The 18,575-nt window shown below is 47.5% G+C and overlaps 1 protein-coding gene across 1 annotated transcript in view; it reads right to left on the reverse strand.

Moving 5' to 3' along the window:
• LOC119383724 (solute carrier family 45 member 3) overlaps nt 1–6,049 on the reverse strand; it is a 130,555-nt gene extending 124,506 nt beyond the window's left edge. The window contains exon 1 of the mRNA XM_049412638.1: nt 5,521–6,049. The gene's annotated coding sequence lies outside the window, so the exon portion shown is untranslated. The remainder of the gene's footprint in view (nt 1–5,520) is intronic.
• Between the last annotated feature and the right edge of the window lie 12,526 nt (nt 6,050–18,575).

An 18,575-nucleotide genomic window follows, 5' to 3' on the forward strand; every position in this document is an offset into this window, starting at 1 on the left:
CTGTACATAGCGTTGACGAGTTAATGGAGTAGAATAGAAGTCATCTGCTTCGCAATGGGCCTCTGCGCTGGTGCGCCTTCTGCGCACCGCACACGCACCGAAATTATTCTCACGGCTTCATTAGCGGCAAACAATCAAAACATTTCATGTGACTTCAACCACGCTGTGTATTTTCGTGTTTGCTACACGACTGGTCGAATTACAGGATTGTAACTTCTTTGTGTGCGCGCTACAGCGACGTGCTGTCCAAGACTACGGTATCGCCCGCGGAACCTTTAAATGATCGATGAGTTATGTTTGCACTTTCAACGCTTCACACAACCAGACGTGTTCACTTTGAATAAATGTTCTCGGTGATCGGGAGGCCGGAGAAGCAGCGCGGCGCCATGTTTTGCTCCGGAATTCGTCCTCTCCTCGCGGCAGTGGGTCTAGTGGGGCAGCGCGGTGGTCGCTGGTCATAAAACACTTGTCACTTGACGGCTGCTCCGCCCACGACGGTGCGCTTTCAATGCCTGTGACAACGAGGGGGGGGGGGTGTTGAGGGAGATGGCGGGAGACAACGGCAGCTCGGAAGATGCGTACGCGTTTCGGCCCCTTCTGGCCGGCGGCTATTCTTCGTCAGTCAGTGGCGGTTACTTTCCCTCGTTCGGGCTCCCAGCTTCGGCGGGCGCGCGCCCCTCGGTATTCAGTCGAGTCGAGAGTCATCGGGAAAAAACGGAGTCGGATACCGAGACAGGATGCCACGATTCTACGGATACCGAGATTCGACGGCGATGCCACAGTGAGAAGGCAGCTGCCCTGTTCTTCATCGGACCTGACTGTTTTGACTTTTGAAGAGCGATCCGCAGATGAGCGCCGATGTGTTCTGACAACTCGCAAACTTTCCGCCGGATTTTTGTGTTCGTATCGCGTTCAGTAAGTCGTTTTTCTCCTTCGTCGCATGTTACTTTCCGTGTTGTTCGTAAGTGAAATGTGTGCTGCGTTTATTATTGTCTACATTACCGCGTAAGTTTTTTTTAAATTTGCTAGTTTGTGAATACCGATGTGGGGGGCTTTATTGTGCGCTTCGAAGTAGGTTGGTAGAGTTCTCGCCCTCAGCGATGTTGTCAGCATTTGCGTGTGCTATTTTGTTCCTTTCTCGCGTTGTAGTGCGTCAGCTTAACACCCTTTTTTCATTTGCCCTTCGCCGCTGGATTCGCGCAAAGAAATGATGGATTTGTAACACACAAATTTTTATTAGTTGTGAAGTTGTCGCAGACTTTCAAGCTCTTGCCGCAGTCACCTTTTAATTAATAAATAGGCGATGAACTTTCTGGTAGTTGAAGGTGGTTATGGATCTCGGCTGTATCGAATGTCTGTTCACGTGTACATGTTCATTTATTTCATTTTGTATCACGCTTCGCTTTTCACTGACTTCCTTTTGAACCTTCGGTGAACTGACAAATCAAATAAGCGCTAACACCTAGGGAGGCTGTGTGTGTTTGTGAGTGGTCCCGTTTCCCCGATTTTTAATATAAGGACGTTATTGAAGGTAATTAGTGTAGGTTCTGTGCAGCTGTTATCTGCCAGCAAGCGGTCAGCAGAACAAAGCGCGAAATGCGAAATTATTTTCAAAACTTGCAGTATCTTTGCCATATGTATACATGCAGAATAAACTTGTGTGTACTCTCAGCTTTTGTACGCTGATTATCCCTGCTGCTTGCCTAAAAGCAAAAGCGTGGGCAACATGCATTTATTTACGTGCACAAAAATCTACCTCACGTTAAACTACACATTCAGTGGAAAATGTTTTCATTTCCAGCGTTAAACGCTGGAAATGAAAGAACGATGGTGCAGCCAACGATAAAGGCTGGCAAAAAATATTGGAGCTGCCAATATTTATACAATGTTGGCGATACGTACGACGAACAATGTTGGCTACAGCCATCCTTGCCATTATTGGCGATATGTTGGACGGACAATGTTGGCTACAACCATCCTTGCCATTATTGGAAAATCATTGGCATCCAATATTGGACCAATGCACATTTAGGTGTAGCAAACCCCCAAAAGCCAACGCAGGACCAATATTTCTGCCAATGTTTACCAACATTGTTCCGAGATTGGTCCAATGCCGGCGTGCTGCCTGGGACAGCGGCTGTTTCGATGTCCACAATCTTGGGTATAATTGTGTACAAGACCTCACCCGATAATATAAGCGAGCGTCAGTCATGGCCATGGCTGCGGATATGGCACAAGCTTGTGACTACATGTTTTCCCGTAGTACGCGAGCATTTAACGGCAAGGGGCTCTACACCAGCAGTTCTTTAGCTACGAAGTCTTGGCAGGCAACTGCCAGATCCTGTCTGCACCGTGATGACCATAGGCTGTGCAACATTCGCTCATATGGCCATCAGTGGGCTGAATACTTCCACCTAGATCACATGCTGTACGCATACAACAGCGGCGTAGCGAAAATTCTTTTCGGGGTGGGGATGGGGGTTGCGGGAGTCACTGAAATGACGTTGAAGCAGCATGACGCGCACTCGTAAGAACTATGGTTCACCATTAGTACGTTGTTGAAAATAGTGCAGTTAGATGTCACTTGAACATGCCTATATATGCCTCATTGACATTTTGATAATTAGGAGAGCACTTGTCGAGTTACAAATATAATTATGACTAATTAATTGAACTTCATTACCGAAAATAGTAGTGGTGGCTGTTCCAGTGTACGAGGAACATTATGAACCAGGTTTGCTTTGTGTAACACCGTTCCTCTTTTTTTTTTAATTGTGCTGCGTAATAGTTGGGACACCCTGTATATGTCTCACCTTGATAATAAATTCAGTTGGAAGTTTGCGCCTGTCTGTGTCTGTTTCGTCCTTTGTCTAGGCAAATTTTTTTCGCGCGAGAAGTAGTAGAGCATGGAGTACCAGCCAGCTCGAACCCACACCTTGCTATCATCGTAACATATCACAAAACGAGCCTCTAGCATTTCGCCTCCATCGAATGCTACCTCCTCGGCCGGGATCGCACCTGTCGCGTCTTTCGGTTCAGCGGACGAACACCGATACACCACCACGGCGACGCCATACACCGTGAAGCGCCGTTGCATAGCCAACGTGGTCGCACATGCAAGCCCGCCCGCGCATGCCCAGCGATAGACGAAGTCATGGCCTCAGTGTCATCAGCAACTGCCTTTGGTGTCGTCATGAAAGTTTTGAAGACAGTATAATTCCTCTTCGATAGCTCATAGCTGTCGTTTGTGGAAATCACGTCAAACGGCCAGTTCACCACCTCGCGCCTTTATGAATGTGATATGCATAAGGTTAAATTGACTGTTCCCTCGCGGAAAATAAAAATAAACTAAAAACAGTTTGCTTCTCTCATTTGAACTTCCAGCTGTCCACGAAAGAAGTCGGATCACTTTCCCTTTACAGAATGAAGTTTCTCGAGAATCGATTAAGTTCGTTTGGCTCAAGATGGGGCCAGGGTTGACAGGGGAAGAAATAGCCAAGAAATTGGAAGAACTAGCCATAAAGTAGTCAACTGCAGCCTAGGGCAGTAAAACTAGCTAAAGGTAGCCACGCTTGTGTGATAACTACTGCGACGTTGTTACTTAAATGACTAAATGCAAGAGAATTTTGGTTGAAATGTCAATAAGTAGAGCAACAACTTTTCAAAATCACAGTTGTTGAGATTAAAGCATGAATTGTTGACTTTAGCAGTAATTTTGTACAGGGCTAAGAAGTTTCTTGCGCTGTTGCAGAAGTGCGCGCGCATTGCACGACTTTTTTAAAAGGGACTAGAAGTACCAGCCCTGTGGCTACAATAAAAATGAATATTGTATTACTGTGCCGAAAATCACAGTTTTTGGGATAGAAACATAAATTGTAGCCACTTCCGCAAGCGTTTCTCGTACACGATATTGATCATCATCGTTATCATCATTATCAAGAGCAGCAGCGGCAGCAGCAACAGCGTGACTATACGCCCACTGAGGGTCAAAGGCCTGTTCCATGTTTCGCCAGTCAACCCGGTCCTGTACTCGCTAATTAATATAGATATTTTAATCAATATAGACGACAATGTTCTTTCATTGGGGGAGGGGTGGGCTCCCTTCCGTGCCTACCCCCGTTGGCACCGCCATCATCAAAATGCCGTGAGAGAAAAACGGCACACAAATTACGTCATCTGCGCGTTGTGCACGTGGTTGGGCTCTGCCTGTACAGGACAATTCACAAGACGGCGTTTCAGCTCGCTCTACCTTTCGCGTAGTCGGAGACTTTAGTGGTGAACGTCGTATAGCAGCTGGCTTCTGACGTAGTTGCATTCTGATGGTCTCGCAATTCGTCCACCATGAACTCAGACACAAGTGATGCTCTGGCATTTACACGTCATCAGAATGGCTTATGTGTCCCCAAGAGAGAGAGAGAAAAAAAAGAAATATTAGAGAAGGAAAGGCAGGGAGGTTAACCAGTTTAAGCAAACCGGTTTGCTACCCTACACATGGGAACAGGGTGGGGGAGATTTAAAGATGGAGAGGAAACAGTGAGAGAAAGACAAAATAACACAGCACACACAGCGCGCTCTGCGCGCTGTACTTTACTTGGTCAATCGGGAACCACCTCAACAATGGTCTATCTTCAGCGACTGAAAGGCAGCCCTACGTACGACCTGTGCTATCTGCTCTGCGTCGCGGGCCATACGAACAGCTCGTATTAGAAATTCGATGTCTGCCCATACTTCACATTTGTCCCCAAACTTTTCATTATGCCTTTGTGATGCCCCGTTGTCCCAATTTTATGATGTCCCACTTGAGGAACTGAAGTACCTATGGGTGCAATGTGGGCAATCTCAGTGCATACAAATGAGCTTCTTCTCTGCGTGCAACAGCACCTGTGGCGAGGGTTGTAAGGGTGTGTATTTTTAAACGCACAAGGCACCTCATTACGTCTTATGGAGCCGTCACCAAACACCTGCCTTGACTCGGAGCAAGCGTTGGAGCATTGTTAACATTTTTCTAGGAATCCCATCCTTTCTAATCCACAAAATATGAGCATCACCTCAGTGTAGGGCATCAGTATTTCGGTTTCGCGAAGTGGAAACACTGCTACTTCTGCTGGGCAAGGCAACAATAAGTAGTAGATTGTCAGCAACGGCCTACATCGTGTATTATCACGCGCGTTTCAAACATGTGTTGTTAATTAAGCAGGACTAGTGGGGAAAGAAGCTCCACTGCCGCATAAAATCGAGATTGAAAACCATGGTCTCTTTTTGTGACACCGCGCTCTTGCATTGGAGAAACAGGAAGCATGCAGCACATTTATTTTTCAGCAAGTACCGCTAAGACTCATTTACGGCGATGCGCAAATGATACGCTAATGTAATAAGTGGACTCCGGCGTTCCGCAAGTTACCGCACCTAAGCTATACGCGTTGATCGGTCATTCGTAATTGCGTACCCCCTGCTAAATGCACGCAAACAAACACGCACGGCATGCCTTCTTCAGTAGGTGTAATTGATCAGCATACTCACTCGGCACCGTGGAATCCGACGCCCGAGTGCAGATGATGTCGTTCCTCGAAGTCAAAATCCAATCCGAATTTCCTAAGACACAGTAGTCGTCCTGTCCATGCTTCTGTCACAGCTGTAGGGATCACTGCCAACAGACACACAACAGGACGCCTGTAGAGAAAGAAGCACAGCGTACAGTATCGGCGGCGACGCGCCTCTGTTTCACACGCCGCGGATATCCATCGCCGGTCCGTCGGGGGATAAAATAGCGGCACCTTTTTCTTTTGTACGAGAGTGTGGCTGCTGACTTTCTTCGCTATCGACAGCTGCCGAAGGAACAATTAGCGCCGGCGCGACGACAGTGCATCCGAGGGGACGACGTCACCCGGGAACGCCCACGCAGTCGGCACAAGTGAAAAGTGTGTATTAGCAGCCGGTGTTGTTTTCGCCGGTTTAAGACACACGGCCTGGAAGAACGGCACGCCGGGGAGCGCGCCGACGGAGCCGCAACCGCCGAGAGAAGAAACAGAGGCAGGGCGACCCCTGCTCTCGAGCACGCGTGTGCCGGCGGCGCAGGAACGACGCCGACTGCTCTCTCTCTCTCTCTCTCTCTATTGCTCTTCATCTTCTTTCTCAAGCTTCTCTCCTCTTCTTCCTCCGCCAGGCCCCTTCGCTCCACGACGGAGCCCGAGCCACGACTTGCCCTTCTCCACTCCGCCAAAAAGAGAGAGAGAGAAGACGTCAGTTGTCTGTTGATGCTGCCAAGCTGCCGCCACCCTCTCCACCGCTGTTCGCAAAATAACACAACTCTCCCTCTCACTCACGCATCCAACCTGCTCCGTTTCCTTCCTCACCTCCGCCAGGCGAGAGTTCCGCAGGGCTCTTTTGTATTAGACACGTGATTTTCTTTCGTTTTGGTCCTTATTCGCGCACTCCCGCTCCCTTCCTGTTGTTATTTGGGCGCGCCCTCGGCTGTCGCACCACTTTCTCCTTCGCCCCGCGGCTGAAGTGTCTTCCTCCCGCTGTTTTCGGTCTCGTCTTTCTCCTGTCTCGGCGGCCGCTCGGGGATACCGCTCGCTGATGCAATGCCGTTCGAGGACGATGCGAAAGAAGGAGGATAGCGATGTCCAGGAAGATTGTCCCGATCAAGGGCACGGCCAAGGAGGGGTCATGGCCTGGTCGGTGACCCTGATACACGAAGACGGAGCTGTAGTTGCAGCAGAACTTAAAGTTGGTGTCTTAATTCGCGGTGGAATCACCGGGCGTAATAATAAGCGGGACACGATGGAGTGAACAAACTGGCGCTGACTTCGCGACCGTTTATTTTTCCATACATTATTATTATTATTATTATTATTATTATTATTATTATTATTATTATTATTATTATTAAATGCGAAGCATTGCTTAGCGAACTTCTGCGACTTTGGCCGTATCTATCTATCTATCTATCTATCTATCTATCTATCTATCTATCTATCTATCTATCTATCTATCTATCTATCTATCTATCTATCTATCTATCTATCTATCTATCTATCTATCTAGCCGCCTACGACCTTTGTGCTCTCCTGGTCGCTTGGTTCATCGAATGTGCACCAAAATTGGTATGGCGTAACATGACTGTATGACGAACATAAATGACAAGTCATAACATGAAAATCGTGACACGCATGTCATGTACAGCATGATTTACATGCTACGCTCATGGTGCGCTGGCGGCCGTTCGCTAGTTTGATATACACCAAAATTGGTATCTTGCGATGTGACTGTGTGGCGAACATAAATAACACGAGATAACATGAAAATCATGACACGCATGTCATGTACAGCATGACTTCCGTGCCACGCTCATGGAGCGCTGGCGGCCGTTTCGCTAGCTTGATCTACCCCGAAATTGGTTTTGCGCGACGTGACTGTGTGACGAACATAAACACACGAGTTAACATGAAAATCATGACACGCATGTCATGTACAGCATGACTTACGTGCCACGCTCATGAGGTGCTGGCGGCGGTTTCGCTAGATTTATATACACCAAAATTGGTATGTTGTGACGTGACTGTGTAACGAACATAAATAACACGAGTTAACATGAAAATCACGACACGCATGTCATGTACAGCATGACTTACGTGCCACGATCATGGCGCACTGGCGGCCGTTTCGCTAGCTTGATCTACCCCGGAATTGGTTTTGCGCGAAGTGACTGTGCGACGAACATAAAAACACGAGTTAACATGAAAATCATGACACACATGTCATGTACAGCATGACTTACGTGCCACGCTCAAGGGGGGCTAGCGGCCGTTTCGCTAGATTTATATACACCAAAATTGGTATGTTGTGACGTGACTGTGTAACGAACATAAATAACACGAGTTAACATGAAAATCACGACACGCATGTCATGTACAGCATGACTTACGTGCCACGATCATGGCGCACTGGCGGCCGTTTCGCTAGCTTGATCTACCCCGGAATTGGTTTTGCGCGAAGTGACTGTGCGACGAACATAAAACACGAGTTAACATGAAAATCATGACACACCATGTCATGTACAGCATGACTTACGTGCCCCGCTCAAGGGGTGCTAGCGGCCGTTTCGCTAGATTTATATACACCAAAATTGGTATGTTGTGACGTGACTGTGTAACGAACATAAATAACACGAGTTAACATGAAATCACGACACGCATGTCATGTACAGCATGACTTACGTGCCACGATCATGGCGCACTGGCGGCCGTTTCGCTAGCTTGATCTACCCCGAATTGGTTTTGCGCGAAGTGACTGTGCGACGAACATAAAAACACGAGTTAACATGAAAATCATGACACACATGTCATGTACAGCATGACTTACGTGCCACGCTCATGAGGTGCTGGCGGCGGTTTCGCTAGATTTATATACACCAAAATTGGTATGTTGTGACGTGACTGTGTAACGAACATAAATAACACGAGTTAACATGAAAATCACGACACGCATGTCATGTACAGCATGACTTACGTGCCACGATCATGGCGCACTGGCGGCCGTTTCGCTAGCTTGATCTACCCCGGAATTGGTTTTGCGCGAAGTGACTGTGCGACGAACATAAAAACACGAGTTAACATGAAAATCATGACACACATGTCATGTACAGCATGACTTACGTGCCACGCTCAAGGGGTGCTAGCGGCGGTTTCGCTAGATTTATATACACCAAAATTGGTATGTTGTGACGTGACTGTGTAACGAACATAAATAACACGAGTTAACATGAAAATCACGACACGCATGTCATGTACAGCATGACTTACGTGCCACGATCATGGCGCACTGGCGGCCGTTTCGCTAGCTTGATCTACCCCGGAATTGGTTTTGCGCGAAGTGACTGTGCGACGAACATAAAAACACGAGTTAACATGAAAATCATGACACACATGTCATGTACAGCATGACTTACGTGCCACGCTCATGAGGTGCTGGCGGCGGTTTCGCTAGATTTATATACACCAAAATTGGTATGTTGTGACGTGACTGTGTAACGAACATAAATAACACGAGTTAACATGAAAATCACGACACGCATGTCATGTACAGCATGACTTACGTGCCACGATCATGGCGCACTGGCGGCCGTTTCGCTAGCTTGATCTACCCCGGAATTGGTTTTGCGCGAAGTGACTGTGCGACGAACATAAAAACACGAGTTAACATGAAAATCATGACACACATGTCATGTACAGCATGACTTACGTGCCACGCTCAAGGGGTGCTAGCGGCCGTTTCGCTAGCTTGATATACACCAAAATTGGTATCTTGCGACGTGACCGTGTGAGGAACATAAATAACACGAATTAACATGAAAGTCATGACACGTATGTCATGTACAGCATGACTTACGTGCCACGCTCATGGGGCGCAGGCGGCCGTTTCTCTAGCTTGATTGACCCTGAAGTTGGTATTACGCGACGTTACTGTGTGACGAACATAAATAATAGGAGTTAACATGAAAACCATGAGACGCATTTTCCTCAATGACATACAAGACGATGTATGCAGCTCTTTGCTGGCTGCTTCGCATTACATCGATTCCCACAATGCGTGGGATCTGCCGGCTTTTTATTATTATTATTATCTTGCAAAATACAGTACATATTTGCTCCTTATTCGGTTTTTTAAACACCGAGCGAAATTTCGTTGTCGCTTTCTACTCCTGTAACTTTCCAGACTCATAATGCACATGCCATAAAGACATGAGCGCCCTGTATGTTTTGGACTGCGCTTATAGAGATACTTTGTGCACGTTGGCGATGGTATGTGCACACCCGGTATCAAAAGTTTCCGGGACATGGGCACCACAGCAAATGCGTGTTTCTGCTTTGTTTGTGCATGACGCTTCTAATATAGCGGGCCATTTCAGAGAGAAAGAGAGCCCCTTACTGAAATGCAGAGTATTTCGCCGGCGTATAGAAATCGCCGACATGCTAATCTGATTGGAGAAGGGAAACGTCGAGAGAAAGACGGGTGGAGAAAGGCGCACAAAAAATTTGGCTGAGGTTTAACTCTTGTAAACGTAGCTATCACGAGCGAACAGTATGTTTAACAGCTTGGTTTTGCGAAGACTGTGCACAGAGTGTTTCGTTGCAGTTAAGTTTTTCAGCAAATATGATGGCGAAACCACACAGAGGAAGACATTTAGTTGTGTCGATGCAGTTGCGCTCGAGTGTACAGCGAATGCTAGCGGAGTTACAGGCGCTTCATAACCGAAACGCACCCCTGGCTCATTTCGCTGTTTCCATCGCTACGCTCCTTTCGTCGGCTCGTCCAAGAGTGCTCGTCCACTCGCCAGCGTTTGTTGCTCGTGACAGCACCTAATCAGACAGGCGACGTCACGGGGGCCGCTGGGAATAGCGGAAAGGCACTAAGAGGAGCATGTTAGCGTCTGTTGATGCTTCACCAGTTCCCCTAGTCATGTGGCGCCGCAGCGGCGAGAATCCATGCATGCTGCTGCGACACCTCTTCGCAGCGGATCACGTGGCGTGGCGACATGCCTGCCACACTTCTGCTCCGGCAGCTCACAGTCATTGCGACGCAATGAATAACCTATGGAGGCCTGGCGTAGTACAGCTTTCGTTCTAAGAATGTTAAAAGAAAACAAAATGAAGGCAGCTTCGCAATAGTGCTGCCAAACCTGAAGTGCGGTCCTGGGCGGCCTGCCTTGTTTCTTTTTATTTTTCTCTTTCTTTCTGTATTTCTCTTTTTTTTTTGTCAATGCTTATTTCTATTACTCTATTTCACTCGCTATGTATTTCTCTTTCTCGCTCTTTTTATCTTCCTTTCTCTCCTTGCTCCTCTCTCTTTATTTCTATCTCTTTCTCTGATTCTCTGCCTATTCTTCTTTCTCTTTTTCTTCGCTTTCTTTCTTTCTCTTTATCTTCCTTTATATGCTATGCATCGTTCTTCCTTTATTCTCTTCTTCCTCTCTTTCTTTCTCCTTTTACCCTTCCTTCACTTTCTTTCTCTCTATTCCTCTCTCTTTCTTTCTATGCCATGATTTACTCTCTCCCCTCCTCCTAACCCTCACTTCTCTTTCCAATGCCCTTGCTATACTCATTATATGCTCTTCTAGCGTGCCTGGATAGCCGAGAGGTTACGACGCTCCCTTCGGAATATGGATTCAGGGGTTCAAATCCCTCCTCGCCTAGAACTTCTCTCTTTCATTCCCTTTCTATCTCTTTCTCTCTGTCCGTAATCGTTCTCTCGCTCTTCAGGGTTATTGCACCCCACGCCGGACAGGTCGGCGCAGGTTTTCTGAGAGCGAAGAAGAATATGAAGAAGAGGACGTAGATGAAGAGAGGATGAAAGAGCGCCTGCAGGTTCATCATGATGGTACGAAAGAACGTGTTGCAGGGCAAGTTGGTGCTGGCGATAAGACATTTTGTAGCGCTCAGGCACAATCACAAAAAAAAAAAAACAGAAACACAGGACGACAGGACAGGCGCTAACTCAACTTTATTAGATGCTAGGAATGTGTGGTTTATTAATCCATCCATTCCCAATGCACGGACGCATCGTCAGCATCGCACAGGACATAGGGAGCGTACCAGACCAAAGATGTAAAGAAACTGGGTTCCTTGTCATGCAATGAAACGGACGTTTCACTGACACAATAAAAGTTCTTACCTTCTATGTGGAATGCCTCCAGAAGTTCACTTGCTGTTTTATCTTTACCTTTGCCAAGGATCCTTACATCGTGGAATCTCGGCTCACAAGAGCAGTTCTTGCAATGCGCCGAAAGGTGCGCAGTAAAAATCCTTTTTTAATTCGTTCGCGTGTTGCCTCATGCCGTGATTTGCGCATCTGCCCGTTCGTCCTACATAGGACATCCCACAGGTTAGGGCTAAGACTGACTTGGCAGCCAGTCTTAGAGGTGCCTATGATGCGGGGGCAGAGTTGGGCCAGCTCGATGGGTGCGGAAATCACAGGTATGATGTACAACAAGTACATTATACCTGTGAGCCACATTTTTTTTTTCAAATTATGGCTCATCTTATGTACATAAGGCACGGCTATCTGCCGTTGGCCGCTCCGATAACCAGCTGTATCCTCTTTTTCCAGCGCCCCTGCTTTAAGCTGCGTTGCAGGAAAACCGCCACAGACGCAATGACTTGCGTGTCTTCTTTTTGTTATTGTACTTGAGCGCTACAAAATGGCGTACATGGTGATGATAGTTTTCTGTTCGCTCTGCGCCTAGGAACGGTCGGCTTAAGCAGCTCCGCTCTTCAAAGTATAAATCGGCCCTGAGGTTTATAGGTCGCAAGAACTACTACAGGTTCGTACATTTAATTGGAACCTATGTTCCAAGATCAAGCGGGACTACAGATTCCTCGCAAGTTTGACGTCCTGCAAACTTTAGCTGCAAGGTGTACACAAGGCCTTTCCTTTTCCTCCTTTTTTTAAGCACGAGAAAGCTTTATGCCACGCTCGACCAAAATTTCACAGACATGATTTCCTTCATGGAAATTACGCGACGTCAGCAAAAGAACCTCGGCATTTAGAAAAAATCACGCCACATCCACGAAGTGAATGATGATTTAGGAGTTGGCTCTGAGATAATCGGATAGACCGTAAATGCTCCGTACAGTTCCTATACTGTCATATAAAGACGTCACACGTTGTTATAGTAGCGATTGTGGTCTGGCTGTTGTCGAACCACAAGCGGTCGCAGACCTTGCAGCTGTGGCCGAACGTGTGGCCGAAGAAATCGCGCTCGAAGCGCGCGTCGGCGCCACGAACTTCAGGTAGCGACCGCTTTCGGCGCTTTGCCGCTGCATCCCACGCCTGTACCTTTTCGAGGTTCTCTTGCCGCCGCTTCCGCGCTGCTTCGGCTCCGCGGGCTTGTATCTCGGGGTCCGCACGACGCTGACGTCTCTCTGCGGCCTCGCGAGCTCTCACCGCAGGGTCTTGGCGGCGAACCCGCGTTGCTGCTGCCTTGCGAGCCCCCGCTCCGCCGCCTTGTCTTCTTCGTTCATGTTATTAATATCGAAGCGCACTGCCGGAGTGGAGTGAGTGCCGCATGCTACAGTTGTCTATGCTACATGTGGTTTTGCCTGCGTTATTATCATCATCAAGGCTCTCGAAGAACAAGAGGAAGAAGGCTTCTTTTTCGCGCGAGCGTGCGCATGCTACAGTTGGCTATGCTATATGTGGTTTTGCCTGCGTTAAAACCTGGCGAGCCAGCTCCTAAAAACGCGAAAGACGCCGAGTGCTCTGACATTGTAGGGCTGCATGCAGCTGCCACTGAATTAATCCGCCAACACATGAGACACTGCACTTTCAGGAAAAATGAATAATGATACACACTAGGATATACTCGCACTATATGGGTGTGTTTAGCAAAAGTTTATTAGGGGCGAAGCTCCTTATAGCGGCACCCGTTCGTCCCTCGTAGCGTAGTATGTAACCAGTCTTACGCTTTGACCTGCAAGGTGGTGCCGGTGGGAGAATTTTCCTGTGCGTTGTTGAACAATAAAAAATTCGCAGCATTAGCTAAAAGCCGACTTCTGTCTCTCATTCCCATTAGCAGCCATTCTTTACCTCCAAGGGTAGTGCCTGGTGAGATTTCTCCTGTGCGTGATTAAACAATAAAAATTTTGTTCAAAACGCCGTTGATTGATGAAATAAACCAACAAAAGACGCCAGATGTTTTGTAAAAGCAAAACGAAAGAACGCCAGATGTTTCTAAAGCAAAACGAAAAGACGCCAGCTGCTTAAAGGGCCCCTCACTAGGTTTGACAATTTTGAGCTAACGAGCGCAATGCATGCACTGGACGTTCACGATTACGTCTGCCAAAATTTGCAACGCTACGCACCATGTAAATGGGTCAAATTTCAAGCTGAACGCTGCTTTCCCTTCTTCTCGCGTCCGCGCGCCCAGAGAATGAGGGGATGACGTACATGAGAGAATGGCCCTACGTATATGGTAGTGCTGTGACGTCGCTCCTCTACGTAGACGAATGTGCTCTGACGTCACCAACAGTAGCACGTGACACTGCGATAATTATTTGACATGACGTGTAGTTTGTGTAATTTGTTGCTTGAATGGATTAATAAAACTTGAGAGCAATAATAAAACACACAAACGAAATGTACGCGTTTTCTTTTTTTAATTTTTACTGCGAATCGCAGCGAGATTCGAGACTAATCTACCTCCGTTTCGCACGCGTTCGTGTTGTCGCGCTTTGCGCATCGTGCAGACGCCATCCTTTGCAAAGAAACTAATTTTCTACCGCGTTCCAGCGCTCATTAGGCTCATTTATCCTCCCGCGTCTAACTAGATGTTCATGCGGCACACCGCTAGTCTCGCGTCTGTACAAATGTTGCAGCTCTCGTGCTCAGTAATAGGTTAAAAGCCAAGTGATCGGCGAGGGCGCATTCGGCATAACTTGCAGAGATGAAGCACAGAGAACGCCGCCACAACACCGCTCGCGTCTCGGGCTGGTTCGGGCACGTCATGCGCTCGTGACATTTTGTGCGCATGACGTGTTCATGCGTATAGACCCTTTCGCTGTTTACAAACAAAGCTGCTGCATAGCTTCCGATTTTGTGCGCCGGAGTAGCCGAGTAGCGTTGGCGAGGAACAAAAGCCTTAGCGAGTAACCGGCACATTTTCAACACTTTTCTCCCTGTGTCTGGCCAAATATTTTATATATATATATATTTTCTAAGCTGCACACACAACATTATAAGAGTTAGTCCTTCACTTTAAGGCGCCTTCTTTTTACCTGAACGCGGAAAAAGAGTCTTTCCTTACTCTGGCACAACTTCAAAAGCACGCTTTCTGCTTCAGCGTTAGAGAGTGATAATTGAAGCGACCGGAAGTTTCATGGGTGCAACACCTGCTGCTGCTATCGCAATCTTGAAGCCGCCTGATCCTTCTGCTCACGTGCCGAAGGGGGCAGGGAAGGGATTTGGCTTGCGAAGGCTACACGGGGCGAGGGGCAAGGGTTTGCAGCTCGCCTCCTCGCATCATGGTTTCGCGCCGCTACAAATTATTGTTTTTCTCAGCTTCTAACCGACCGATTAGAAAAATTCTTGTGGCAAAATGATCTTTATTGGGATCGCAACAACTTGCAATGTCTAACTAAAATTCGATAGGTCACCTGGTGAGGGGCCCTTTAACGAAAGACGCCAGATGTTTTCTAAGCAATGGTTTTCTAAACAATGAAAATTCACAGCGTACATGTAAAATTAAAGTGCGCTGCAAGTCGTCATAACTCGTCGAACCTTTAGTATAAACGCGCCCGATCTCACGTCGGTGATGATGTACTGGGCAGAATTCACGGAAGATTCACGGTTTACCGATGAACCTCCGCAGCTTCGCCCACTCATCATCATTCACTCCGTGGATATGCTGTGATTTTTTTCATCGTAGGACACTACGAACACTTGGAAACAGTGTCCGTGCACTGGACAATAACGTTCGAGAAAAGCATTACGTCGTTGCACAGAAAGTAGGTCACATTTTCTACATGCCACATCACACATCCTTCACAAACGAGACAGGCACATTGGTCAACTTCGCTAACATATTGTGTCTAATTATAACTAGGTTTAGATTTCGTGAAGGTATTTTAGGGGTGTTTAATCGCTGCATCTGACTTTTATCTGAGACTAAGGAATGTTGCAGGCGGACAGGAGATAAATTTATAATTGGCTCATGAATTTCGGTGAACTAAGCTGAATTAAAAAGATGGCTGATCCCTCTGTCATAGGAATCGGTACAACCCGAAAGTGAGACGTGTCGTCACAGAAGTAGTTGAATGTTTATAGTGCATTGGTATTGACCTTATGCAAAATTGCTGCCATCTGTCGGAGGTTTGACGAAGCTACCGACTAGGCACCATGTTGGAGGCTTGTGTCCGATTCGTATTGCTGTCGCTGCTATTTCTTCCTGCTTCTATCTGCTTTGATAGTCGGCAATTGGGGCATAAAAACGTCAGACGGGCCTGTGCACGTTACCGGCGTTTCCTCGTTTTTACGTTGACAATTATTACGTGTGACGAACTGCCTCGCAAAGACAAGGAGTCACAAGTTTGTCACCGAGTCACATGTAAGCCTGTCGTCGTTGAGAATGGACCGTTTTGCTTGGTTATAAATTTTGTCTGTTTTCAGTGTAGCGAATGAAGCGTTGATAACTGTCGGAATATCACGCGTGTAGAGAGGATGGTTGGGAGGAGGCATTAGCGCGCTACGCGGCTGGGCACAGCGATGACGGTAAGAAAGTGTTGTTGACCCATTTCAAAGTGTATTTCATAAGAGGCAGCCTACGTCAACCTAATGTATTGTGCACCTTATTTTAAATAAAACGTTGACATGTTTGTTATTTTTGAAACAAGAAATATTTCGCTGCTGTAGTCACCGACGTACGTTTTGCATAGAATTACCGCACGGTTAAAATATAAGAGAGGCCCCCTCCCACGCACGTGAAAAGTAAACAGGAAAAGCGTTAGTTGCTCCAAGGAGTAGGCGCGGATCAGCTGGTATTTCACTGAATACCCTTCCGACATGTACTCGTAAACAGCACCATCCGCCAAGAAGATTCGCGTTCACATTGTCGCTTTCGGGGCCTGCTGGCGCCTTACAATTTTAACCCGTTGCAGCAAGGCAGTTTTGCGTCGCCGACTGAACTGCGAAACCACCTCTGCGCGTAACCAATGGTAGCGCACCCACGGTCGAATGTAACACACCTGCGGTAACAGCATTTTTTTTTCAGTTTCGTGCCAGACAGAAGCATCTGTTAACATTTCATAGCACACAGGGGTGGATACAGGATTTTTCCGAAGGGTCAACAGTTAGGAGAACCTCATATGTGCTCTTCTTGGGGTATGAATAAAAAAGAAAGTAGGGGGAGGGGGCGAGTGGTCAGGCCATCCGGGCCGCCCCTCTGAAGTTGGCACATGAAGTGCTTGAAAAATAGGCATAGGGAAGCAGTAGGCGCGAAGCATCCCACCAAATGCTACCTGTAAACTTCACAATCGAAAACAAACTATGAACAACACGCTCCAGCACAATCGGTCCGTTCGCTGAGAATCGATGACGCACACGAGGTGTCAACAACTGGGCAGGTATGCGCGAGTAGCGGCGACGGAGCTTTGGAGCTTGTACACGAAGCCGGTTTGTCTGTGCCTGCGGCGCGAAAACACGGCGCGAAAACTGTCTCGTTCAGGCATGACACGAAAAAGTGTTCTCTGATGAGTGCCGATGCTGCGACATACCGCATCTATTAAGAACGGCGAGCGTAAACACGCGTTAATGGTAAGCAGTAGCCGGAGCAACGGAACGATCTGCCGCTTCTCGTCGGCCGCAAGGAAATCTAATAACATATGGAGGCTAGTTTCTTGCAAATCTTTTTTCAACATCCCAATTTCCTCAATCTCAACAACACAGCACACGAAAATATGTCGGCATTGCCGTTCCTATCGGTCGCCACACGTCGATATGTACGCTCCGTGTGTGCACATGCGGAGCGCGCTTAGCCTTCAACATGGCGGAAATGCGCACGGCGGCCGCTAGATGGCAGCAGATTTTGCAAGACGGTTTCAAGATTGCGATAGCAGGAGCACGTGGTGTACTCCGAGAAACTTCCGGTCACCTCATTTATTATTCTGCAACACCGAAGCGTAAAGCGTTTTTTTTTTGAGATTTGTCAGAGTAAGGGAATACTCTTTTTCCAGTTTCACATAACAGAAATGTGCTTATAGTTAAAGACTAACTCTTTTAGTGTTGTGTGTAGCGTAGAAGAATATTTAATTCAAATATTTTGCTAGACACAGGGAGGAAAGTGTTGAAACTCTGCGGGCTACTCGCCAAGGCTTTTGTTCCCCGCCATTTCTGCTAGCCAACGCCAGCGCAGGAAACCGGAAGCGGTCCAGGGCCTGTGTTAGTAAACAGTGAAACCCTCTATATGAGGGCTTGTACAATGTCTCTTGTTGTTTGGCAGGTATAGCACCGCTTGATGAGGACGCACCCACATTGACGCCTAGGTGGCACATCTCGGTACCGACGACTAACACCCATGATCATGATTTCACCCTTGCGGTAGCTGAAGTTCTTAACATGTACGTGGACACCGCATATGGTGAATCCCGCGCAAAAATGACATCAACACGCACATATTAAACACTGATACTCGATATGCACTCCTTCTAAATGTCATGAAACGCGAAGAAAAACGCTACGTGCGTCATGTCTTCCCTCTAGCAGGCCTTTAATTCTCACAGGGCGAGCGGGAGACGCTGTGCGACAGCCAAGCGAGCGCCAGAGAGCTATTTTTCGATATGGATGGATGCTATGAGCGAGGCTTGGGCTAAAGCCACCACCTCGGGGTGGCTTTAAATCATTCAGGGAATCATTAAGGAAATTGCACTTCTATTGGAAACGCGCCGAATGGGATGGTCGTAGAAACGGCGCGTTTTTTTTTTTTCGACCCTGGTAGCGCACATGTCACCGCCCCGTTATAAAGGGGACGCTCCCAGCATCCATCCATCCATCCATCCATCCATCCATCCATCCATCCATCCATC

Source organism: Rhipicephalus sanguineus, chromosome 2 (assembly GCF_013339695.2).
Source record: "Rhipicephalus sanguineus isolate Rsan-2018 chromosome 2, BIME_Rsan_1.4, whole genome shotgun sequence".
Lineage (NCBI taxonomy): Eukaryota > Metazoa > Arthropoda > Arachnida > Ixodida > Ixodidae > Rhipicephalus > Rhipicephalus sanguineus.